The 8,201-nt window shown below is 36.9% G+C and overlaps 2 pseudogenes; one reads left to right on the top strand and one right to left on the bottom strand.

Annotated features, from left to right (window-relative positions):
- Positions 1 to 323: 323 nt before the first annotated feature.
- Positions 324 to 1,261, bottom strand: LOC119543208 (annotated as a pseudogene).
- Positions 1,262 to 3,518: 2,257 nt separating this feature from the next.
- Positions 3,519 to 7,665, top strand: LOC119542746 (annotated as a pseudogene).
- Positions 7,666 to 8,201: the final 536 nt, after the last annotated feature.

The following is an 8,201-nucleotide window of genomic DNA, read 5'->3' as shown; positions in this document are numbered from 1 at the left end:
AGAGAAAAAAACAAAGATTATAAAAGAAAATGTTTGAATGTAGAAAAATACAAAAAAAAATGGAATTTAAAAATAACTGTGAAATCTATGAAAAGCCTTTTCACTTGAAGCCTGTCCTCTCCCCTTTCCTTACTGTATTTCCTTTTTTCATAGTTCTTACTAAGGATTCTGTAATTTACTTATTAATCATGCTCACTCTTTAAAGTTAACTCTACCATGGCAGGAAACTTTATGTGCTTTATTCCCTTGGGTATACAACCTAGAACAAAGATTTTGGCTTGTTTGTGGTTTATTTGTGATTTGGAGTACAGATTTAATAACAATTAGTGTTTCTTTGATAATAACACCCTTTTGATTGAGTCCTGAAGGACTTGTTTCACCTGCTGGTTCCTTAACGTGTAAATGAAGGGGTTCAGCATGGGAGCAACAGAGGTGTTCAGTACTGCTACACCTTTGCTCAAAGCCACACCTTCTTTTGCCAAAGTTTTGATGTACATGAAAATGCAGCTCCCATACAAAATGGAAATCACAATCATATGGGAGGAACATGTGGAAAAGGTCTTTTTCCTTTGCTGGGCAGAGGGAATCTTCAGAATCGTTCTAAGGATGAATGCATAGGAGATAATCACCAAGGTCAAAGTTACCATGAGTGTGAATACCGCTAAGAAAAATGCCATGAGCTCCAGGAATGCTGTGTCTATGCAGGAGATCAGCAGCAAAGGAGAAGAGTCACAAGCAAAGTGGTCAATAATGTTGGAGTCGCAGAAATCCATTTGGAGACCCACGATCACAGGGGGAAAGATAATGAGGAATCCAGCCAACCAGGAGCTGATTACAAGCCTTTTGCAGACTTTGTTGCTCATTATACTTGTGTAATGCAGAGGTTTGCAGATAGCCACATAGCGATCATAGGACATAACAGCCAGAAGAAAAATTCTGTTGCTCCCAGAAGGATTAAAAAAAATACTTGAGTCATGCAAGCATTATAGGAAATGGCTGTGTCTCCTGTAGCAATGCTGATCAGAAATCTAGGAATACAGACTGTTGTGAATGAAATTTCCAAGACAGAGAAATTCCTGAGGAAGAAATACATGGGAGTATTTAAAGAAGTATTTGACAGTGTTAACATGATGATGATCAAGTTTCCACTTAAATTCAATAAATACATGAACAACAAAAAGAAAAATATCAAAATTTGTAACTCTAGGTCATCCGTTAGTCCTAGAAGAATGAACTCTGTAATTGACATCTTATTTGGCATGCTAAGCTCTGAATTATGGTAGGAAAAAATAAAAGGAGATATCTCTTCATTATATAATTTTGAATACTTTTAGGTGCTTATATTCTGCATAAAGAATAAGAAAAGATGAATTTAACAGCAAATGGTAAAATAGCTATCCCTCACAATTACAAGCCCTTTTTACAATCTGTTTGGTAGTGAAAAGAATAATTACTTATGCTACATTAAAAATATAGATTTTTATTCTCAGCTTTGTTACTCCCCTAATATACATTTTCATTGCTTCACTCATAGAATGTGCCTTTTTACAGTTATTAAAATGGGTAACAATGATAAATATTTAGTTTACTTCTTTGTGCTATGAGGAAGATTAGACAAGTATTGAAATACACAGTATTTTGTTAACTTTAATGACCACAATCTACTGGATGGAAATTTTGTCCCTGGAAAACTTTTTTTGAGTTACAAGTCAATTTTTCCCTAGTGAAATTTGGTTTCTATACATAGTAAAAAAGAAAATACACTATTTATGGCAAATCAATTGAACCCCAGCCCTTCTTTCCTTTATGCAAAATTACCCCATTTATTCCTATTCTGACTAAATTTGGCATAACATAATGCCAATTATTATTAATAAACAAAGCCATAGTGATAGAGTTCCAATTGGACTTCTCAAAAATGATGATCTCAGATGAATTTCTTTAAGAGTAAATATATTACTTCAGAAGGTTGAATGTATTTTTAAAGCTCTGCTTTCAAAAATAATAACCTGATAGTTATTGTTTTGTACAGTGTATATTCCATGGATGTAATAGGTAAAATACAGATATTAGAATGCAGATAATAATAAAATAATAATGATACCTTATAATTTAAATCATTATTATTACTATAGTAAAATATCTATATATCCCTTATCCTGTGCCCAACAATTCTCTGGGTCTGACCTATTAAAAGACTCTTTCTGCAGGTGAGGAAATTGAGGTACAGAGTGCTTATATATTGCCCAATTTCACATAGGTAACATAGGGCAAATATTTTAGCATTGCTGTTTGCCTTCCACTGTGCTATTTCAGTGCCTAACATGCACTGAAGCTCAATTTTATCTGATGAATCAAAGACTGAATTAATGACTGAAAAAAATTATGCCCAGCCCTAAGTAGGACTGCCCTCAGGATTCAAGGGTTTGTTTTTGATATATGAGCTTGGCTTCTGTATTTATCTACCAAATATTCTGAATGAGTCCATCCTGACTGATACAGATACCAACAGTGAGATTTGTCAACAAAATGAAAAGTCCAGGAAACACAAATCCTAGGATTATAATGAAGCAGATGCTTAAAATCCTGAAAGATATTTACCTGGAAAGCTTTGTATGGTCTACTGCTACCAGTTCTAAGAAAAGAGAAACAGTCTTTGTTATTTTTCAGTGAACCAGGAGGGTGATCTGTTTAATTAACAGAGTTAGAGTGTAAGGTATTAGGCAGAGTGCTGTTGATGATGGAATGGGGTATGCATCCTGTGCCTGGAATAACTGTACTGTCTTACCAGATGAAGTCTGGCTGAGAAAGTGTACCTGACTCCCTCCTGAGGCAGGTATTATCAATTTCTGAGCTCATTGCTCACAAACTTTGGAAGATACAGGCTGAGAAAATAATGCAAGAATGGATGAAATGACCTCAGTTTGCACTGCAATGAAATAAGAGAAAGCAACTGTTAGAGTTCTATGATCTGAAAGATAACATATCAATGTAGGTAAAGGGATGAGACCCCACTATGGATGCTTCATCTGCAAAGGCAGTGAGGACAAAGAGCTGTCCCACAGCAGGAGGTCAGCAGGTGCCAGAGAGAAGCAGGAGATGCAGATTGCTTACCCTCAACCAATGTCATAGTAATCACAGGTGTCCCCTGCCACCCAGAGGCCACCTTGGAAAGAAAGGTAGGGAGGAAAAACTCAAGAGAAGAGGAACAGATCTTTCAGAGGATTTGAATAGATTGAATATTTACCAAAAGATTAATTAACACAAAATAGAGTGTTGTAGCCTGAAAATTATGAATATTTTGTTTATGGGCAAGGTACATTTTTTTCTGGCAATAATAGGACTGGAAAATCCAAAGCAAGATGAAATTGGATTTGGAAAACAAATAATCTACATTTTTTTCACAACCAATTTGTAGTATGAAAATTTTGACCCTCTTACCAGTATTGTCACACCTAATTTACAAGTGAGGAATCTCACACTAAGAAATATTCAAAATAATAATGATCATATAAATCATGCATTTCAAGGTGCCACTTTCTAGGAAACAGGTAAGTTCCACATAGAACACTCAAAGAAAGTAGCAGTTCTGCCTCTTGAGAGCTAAGTCCTAATCTAGGGCTACAAACAGACTTCAGGTGGAAGATACGGAGAAAACACTTATCCAGTCCTAAGGAACCAGTTTATAGATTTTCCAGGATTGTGGAATTTCAGATATTGTAGTCCATTATTCTCACAATTACAGACACATGGCAATTAAGAAAGAGAGAAAGAAAGAAAAGCCAGAATGTTGTAGGATTTCCTTTGTCATATTTTGTGGCTTTGTGTAGCTCATTTTCAATTATTCCTGGTCAAAACCTGTACATTTCTCCATCCAAAGCCTGGATCCAGAGGATGGGAAACTCCAATCAGCATTCTTCTGAAAATATTTTTCTGGAATTCAAATGACATGTATTTCATGATATTTCTAATATTGCGCAGTGATGCAGGTTTTCAAAAATCTTTTGGTCAAAAGAAACAGACACATTTTATGTATTTTTAAATAAGCTAGAAGAATTTTCTCTTTTTTTTTTTTGTCAAACTCATCTAAATCTCTGTGGAGTCAGAAAAACTAGTGATCAACAGTGCAATTAATTTTGGCAAGGCTTTTTGATTGGATTCCCTAGAGAGTCATTAGTGGAATTATAGAGGAATATAGAATTCTGCCTGTAATGCTGGACTTCCCTTCAAGCAAAGGGAAAGACTGATGAAATAATGGTCTCCTGCTTGTAATAACCCCTCTCATTTTGATTTTAAATGGAGAGAGAGTGACCCTTGCTCTCTATTCTATTTAAATGAGAAAACATGAACTAAGAGGTCAGAAATTAATTGAGGCCTAGAAAGAAAATTCAATATAGGAGATTCTATAGTGCAACAAGGATGAATAAGTAGTTTACTGAGTAGTGTTGAGGTTCTCCTTTTGCAAGGCCAATAATTTTTAGTGGAGTGATATGGCCAAGTGATACAGCTTTCTTAAAATATATAGTTGTGTTGCAGCCCAAGAGGGCCATGCCAGTCCAGAGGCCAAAGAAGACAATGAGCATTTTCTGATACATGAACTTTTATTCAGGGCTTACTTACAGGGTGAGAAGTCATGGAGAGATCATGATGGCTCTCTCAGGCTGGGCAGACATCACATTCACAGAGAAGATGACCAAGTGATGCATAAAGGACAGAAAGCCTTTTATAAGGTTTAAGACAAAGGCCTTCCTAAAGGTTGGGGGAGCATAGATGCAGGAATAGCTCAGTCTGACCTGGGGGGTGGTGCAGGAAGGACTAGAATAACACTTGAACAATTACATTTTGCTCTTTTTGTGAGACTAAGAGCCTCTCACTTCCTGCCTGCTTGCATAAAGTTACATTTTAAGGTCAATTTACCTTTTTTTTTACTTTACTGTCTTAGAAAGACAGTAGGTTAAACATTTAGCTGCCTAGGTCATGCAGACTGCTGCACACCAAGGATCTGCAGACCTGTTTTGCTCAGGCCATGGGTTGCCACAAGTTGGCATCCTTATATTTAGAGAAAGTAGACAAAATATGAGATCCAGTATTAGATAATTTTAGGGTGAAATCTGAGTTTGGTCAGTAGCATACTTGATTCCAGGATTTGATTTAAATATGCTTATGATACTTTATAAGTATAAATTATATAAAATATAAAGTATTTATTATATATTATAAAGTATATTACATGGCCAGGAATGCCTGGCCATGTGTTCCATGCTCTACCACCCGAATAAAAGCTGAAGCAGTACATGCGCTTTTCATAATAGAGAGCATAAGTGGGGTTAGAAGTGATGATTATGGTTAATTTTTGCATTATTTGAATAATTAACAATTACTCAAGCTGTGGTGAAGACAAGATGAGATCTAATGGTGTGAGTCTACCTGGAGAGATTATTTTACTCTTATACCAGCATCAGTCAGGGAATTCCTGATCTGTGAATGGTAGAATACCCATTAATATTTAACCAGAGTTCAACTGCTTTCATTTCTTTCTCTTTCTTTGCTTATTTCTTTTTATTAAGAGTCCCAAAAAGGAGTGGTGAGGAACTGAATCTCTGGAAAATATCCACCTGTACAGAGTATGTCTGTCATTGTATGTGCCTGCCTCATGCATGTACCCCCCCCAAAAAAAAGTGAAAAAGGAAAAGGCTAAATTGGACTTCCTCAACATGAAAAACTTATACTCTAAAAGACACATTTAAGGGAATGAAAATCAAGCAACAGAGTGAGAAAAAATATTTGCAATCACATGTATCACATCTCCCATTCAGTATACATATAAACAACTTTCAAAACTCAAAAATAGGAAAACACATCAGTGAGTATATAACTGCAGTGAATCAAGTTACTTCATCAAAGACAATCTATAGATAGCAAATAAGCACCTTGAAATATGCTAAATATCTTAGCCATTAGGGAAATGCAAATTATTGCAACCAACTAGAATGACTGAACAAAATTCTGACAATACCAAGTACCAAGATATAGAGTAACATGAACTCTTTTGCATTGATGGAAGGACAACAAAAGGATACAGCCACTCTGGAAAACAGTGTGGAAGTTTCTTGCAAAATTAAACAATTACAATAAGACCAAACCATCCCACATCTAGTAATTTATAACAGAGAAATGAGAACTTAGTTTGGCTCAAAAACCTGTACTTGATTGTTTATAGCACTAGTCATATTAGTCAAAAACAAACCAAATTTCTTTCAATGGATGAATACATAAACAACTTTCAGACACCCATAGAATGAATTGTCCTCAGCAAAGAAAAGACACAAACTACTGCTACAGTGGAAAACTTGTATGAATCTCAAGGGCATTACATGAAGCAAAAGAAGCCAGTTTCAAAAGATTACCCTTTCTGGTATTACCGCCACTCAATTACTTCTGTGGAGAAAGGCACTTGAGCCGGTGACCAGCCAGTGATAGCAACTTACACATGTTCAGGAAAAAAAGGATGTAAATTGGGCTGTTGAAAAGCAAAGGCAGCCTTTCAAATATGGAGTCAGAAACCTGGAGTGGAGTGTAGCCAAATTCTTTTGGAGGCTACCAGGATAATAAGGGAATGGGAGAATGATATTGCTACTGTGGATACCATCAACAATGGTAAGTCCATCTTTGAGGCCAGGTTGGACATTGATTCTTCCTGGCAGTGCCTGGAGTTTTATGCAGGTGTGGCTGGATCCATGGAGGTGAACATAGCCAGCTTTCAGGAGGATCCATTGTTTATATCAGAAGAGAACCACTTGGGGTATGTGTGGGAATAGGAGCATAGAACTACCCCTTTCAAATTGCCTGTTGCAAGTCTGCTCTAGCTATAGCTTGTGGTAAAGCGATGATCTTTAAACCTTCTCCCTTCACACCTGCTTCTGCATTGCTGCTGCATGGGCCCTTCAATGTGGTGCAAGGAGGGTCTGCCACAGGCCAGTTTTGTGTCAGTATTGTGATGTGGGCAACGTCTCTCTCCAGAAGTGTGCCCACTGGCACAAAGATCATGGAGATGTCTGCTAAAAGAATTAAACCTGTTACTTTGGAGTTTGGAGGCAAATCTCCACTTATTATCTTCTCAGAATGTGTTATGGAGAATGCAGTGAAAGGAGCACTGATGACCAACTTCCTCACAAGAGGCGAGGTTGGCTGTAGTGGCAAAAGGGTATCTGTGCAAAAGGAAATTCTTGATAAATTTACAGAGGAAGTGGTGAAAGAAACCAAAAAGACAAAAATTGGAGATCCTCTTCTGGAAGATCCAAAGATGGGTCCCCTCAACAACTGACCACAGCTGGAGAAAGTCCTTGGGTTTGTTAAACAGACAAAGGAGCAGGTTGCCAAAGTGCCATGTGGTGATTTACATGTACCTGAAGATCCCAAATTAAAGGATGGATATTTCATGAGAACTTGTGTATTAACTAATTGCAGAGATGATGTGACCTGTGTGAAAGAAGAGATCTTTGGACTAGCTATGTCCATTTTATCATTTGACACTGAAGCTGAGGTTCTGGAAAGAGCTAATGATACCACTTTTGTACTAGCAGCTGGCATCTTCACTAGGGACATCCAGCGGTCTCATAGGTGGTGGCTGAACTTCAGGCTGGAATGTGCTTCATTAACAACTGAAGATTAGTCACAGGTGAAGACTATGTGTGGAGATGGGTGATGTGGCATCTGCTTTCTGAAAATCTGATGCAGTGAAACCTATCAACATGGCCATGCTGTGGAATAATGAAAATCAGCTGTCTTGACAGAGGAAGTCCAACTGAATACAGTTTTAAGTCCAGAATTTTGGTCATTCATGGTAAGTGAATGTTCAGTGTTACTCTTTATCTCAGTCATTTTCTCAAATGAAAATGTGCATAAGTACCTCTTCTATACTAATCAAGAAAGTTGTGATTTTCATCACACACCAGGATTATACTTCTTCACAGATTTGATCCACCAACAAAATTAATTCTCTAGTTTATTTTAAAGAATTTGTTCCTTTGTAAATTCTTGTGGAATCAGTTGACAAGATTTCTGCTTGTTGACATTTTTTAAGGTATGTCCTCTTGCCGTTCCACTGAGAAAGCCAACAATTGTGATAAAAACATGATTAGGGAATAGATGGGTTCAAATTCTGTAGGTATGTACACTTGCCATATTAAGCACTTTACTTC

The sequence above is a fragment of the Choloepus didactylus genome, chromosome 8, assembly GCF_015220235.1.
Source record: "Choloepus didactylus isolate mChoDid1 chromosome 8, mChoDid1.pri, whole genome shotgun sequence".
NCBI classification, from domain to species: domain Eukaryota; kingdom Metazoa; phylum Chordata; class Mammalia; order Pilosa; family Megalonychidae; genus Choloepus; species Choloepus didactylus.
The sequence above is the reverse complement of the archived record's forward strand: the minus strand, read 5'-3'. Positions and strand labels throughout refer to the sequence as shown.